The following is a 3,289-nucleotide window of genomic DNA, read 5'->3' as shown; positions in this document are numbered from 1 at the left end:
TAAGAAAAGCTAAACTGAAATGAAACTCACAATGAACAACTCAGAAAGTCAAACAGAACCTCAGAGGAATGCCTCCTGAGCCAACAGACTGAGAGAATCTCAGGCACTGAAAACAAGGTAGAAGAAATGAATAGCTCAGTCCAAGAAAACATTAAATCTTAAAAAAAATACTCCTTGTACAAACCATCCAGAAATCTGGAACACTACGAAGAGATCAAACTTAAAGATAATAGGTATACAAAGAAGGAACAAAAACCCAGATCAAACGCATAGAAAATATTTTCAAACAAAATCACAGAACAAAGTGTCCTCAATCTAAAGAAAGAAATGCCTACCAAGGTACAGGAGGCATACAGCACACCAAATAGACTGGACCAAAAAAGAAACTTCCATTACACATAATAATCAAAACACGAAATGTTCCCAATCCCCTAGGCTAGTGGTTCTCAACCTTTCTGATGCTGCAGCCCGTTGCTAATGTTTCTTATGTAGTGATCCTCAGCCATAAAATTATTTCCATTACTTCTTCATAACTATAATTTTGCTACTCTTGTGAATCATAATGTAAACATGTGTCTTCCAATTGTCTTAAGCGACCCCTGTGAAGGCATCATTCTACCCCAAAGGGGTTGAGAACTGCTGCTCTAGACTTACGTTTGTCCCAGATGCCTCCTTCTAGCCTTTCATCTCAAGCATTGCTTCTCAGTCAGTAGAACCCATCCTCACACAAGGTGTCACAGTACTTTATAGTTTGGTGACCTTTCTGTTATCTGTATGACAGATAACCCCCCAGACCCTAGGCTGTTAAACTATGGAACCCTTCTTTATGCAAGAGGTCACATGCACTTTGCTTTAAGCTTTGTTGAGCATTGAGATAATTGTTACCAAAAAGTTTTTTCCCCAAAACTCTGCTACATTTCAGTGCCTAAAACAAAAACTGCCTGGCTTCAGGCTCTCTAAGTTTGAACCAGCACTGAGAAGTGAGTAGTGTTGAATTGAAGTTCCTTCCCACCTCCCACAGGTTAGCTCTAACATTTGTAGGGACCCTCACAAGTACCAGATGACTTTGGCATAGAATTCTACCAGGCCTACAAGGAAGAATTAATGTCAATCCTCCTGAAATTACCCCACAAGAATAAACTGAAGGAACATTCCTAAATTCTTTTTATGAAGCTACTATACCCTGATACTGAGACCACACACACACACACAAAAGACCCAGTAAAAAAAGAAAATTATAGTTTGCATGGTGGTGCCAACAGACTAAAAAAAAGTGATCATTTAACTAGTCACAGAAAAAGTCTTTGATAAAATCCAATGCACCTCATGATAAAAGTCCTGGAGAGACTGGGATACAAGGGACATACCTAAACATAATAAAGTCAACCTACGTTAAGAATATAGCCCACATAAACCTAAATGGAGAGAAACTCAGCGCAATTCCATTAAAATCAGGAACAAGACAAAGATGTCCGCTGTCTCCATACCTATTCCATACAGTACTTGAAGTCTTGGCTAGAGCAATTAAGAGACCAGGGGGATACAAATAGAAAGGAAGAAGTCAAAGTATGCTTGTCTGGTATGATTTTTTTTACATTAGTAAAAAGCAAGTAACTTCTATAGGTGATAAACACTTTCAGAAAAGAAAGAGGATATGTTATACACAAAAATTAGTAGCCTTCTTATATATAAACAGACTGAGAAATAAATCGGGGAAAGGGTACCTTTCACAATAGCCTGAAAATTTACATAGAGGTAGCATTATAAGGACTGAATAGGTTATAATTAGAAATATATGTGAATGTATATACATATATGTATGCAATAGTAATTATTAAAAAGGGAGTTATGAATTTCAAGGAGAGCAGGGAAGGATATATGGGGGATTTGGAAGGAAAAAAGAGAAAGGGGAGATATTGTAATTAAATTATAACTTAAAAAATAAAAGGAAAAAATAAAAAAAAGTATCTTGGAATAACTCTAACAAAGCAAGTGAAATACTTATATATTTAAAACTTTAAAACATTGAAAGAAGAAATCAAAGAAGACAGAAGATGGAAAGATTTCTTGCACTTGTGGGTTGGTAGGATTAATTAATTAATTACGAAAATGGCCATTCTACCAAAAAATCTATAGATTTAATGAAATTCCCATCAAAATTCCAACACAGTACTTCAGAGAGAGTGAAAAATATTTTTAAACTTTCATATGGAAACACAAAAATTTCAGAACAGCTAAAACAATCCTGAATAATAATAATAATAATAATAATAATAATAATAATAATAATAATAATAAACCCAGCTGGAAGTATCACCACCCCCAGTTTCAAGATGATAAAAATGCTACAGACACTATTTAGTTGCTGTCAATAAGAAATTTACTTATTTTAAAAAAATCCAAATGCTGGCATTGTCCAGAAAATTTTAACAGGTTTATTTATAGTTGTTATGAAGTTGAACTGTTGAAATGTGTTCACTGGAACATTTTGCTTACATTAGTGCTTTAGATCTTGAATTTATATTAAAAATTCACACACAAATGAAAATGGAAAAACTACCAATACCTGATTTCTGTCCCCAATTTTTCCACTTGCAATCATATACTTAGGTACCTTTTGACCCCATGGAAAAAATATCTAATATTCAGAACTACCGATAACAGGAAGAAGAGGAAATTTTTTTTAAAGAATGAAATGTTTCCCCTCATAGTGGACTCTTAAGCATGCTCTCCGCGTATGCGGCGTGCTAGCTGGATATCTTTTGGCATAATTGTTACACGTTTGGCATGGATAACACACAGCTTGGTATCTTCAAAAAGGCCAACCAGATAGATCTCGCTTGCCTCCTGCCTTTGCACCAATAGCTGCACTCTGGAAGCGCAGATCTGTTTTGAAGTCCTGAACAATTTCTCGCACCAGACGCTGGAAAGGGAGTTTGCGGATCAGAAGTTCAGTGGATTTCTAATAGCGTCTGATTTCACGGAGTGCCACAGTACCAGGCCTGTAATGATGAGGTTTCTTCACCCCTCCAGTAGAGGGCGCACTCTTGAGATTGGCTTTTGTAGCCAGTTGTTTCCTGGGCGCTTTACCACCGGTGGATTTACGGGCAGTCTACTTTGTACGAGCCATGGTATGGGCACCATGTTCATTGCTGTTCTAGTCATAATAGCCAGAAACTGCATATACCCATTTGGAAGTTATTTTGTTCTGGGAGATAAGCTGTACTGTGGGTACAGAGGTGTGGATGAGTTGGAGAGAGAGAGAGAGAGAGAGAGAGAGAGAGAGAGA

General features: G+C 36.8%; 1 pseudogene; it reads right to left on the bottom strand.

Moving 5' to 3' along the window:
• Window positions 1–2,718: 2,718 nt before the first annotated feature.
• On the bottom strand, window positions 2,719–3,130 carry LOC106143897 (annotated as a pseudogene).
• Between the last annotated feature and the right edge of the window lie 159 nt (window positions 3,131–3,289).

Source organism: Microtus ochrogaster, chromosome 10 (genome assembly GCF_000317375.1).
Source record: "Microtus ochrogaster isolate Prairie Vole_2 chromosome 10, MicOch1.0, whole genome shotgun sequence".
Classification (NCBI taxonomy): domain Eukaryota; kingdom Metazoa; phylum Chordata; class Mammalia; order Rodentia; family Cricetidae; genus Microtus; species Microtus ochrogaster.
This window is presented reverse-complemented; position numbering and strand designations above follow the sequence as displayed.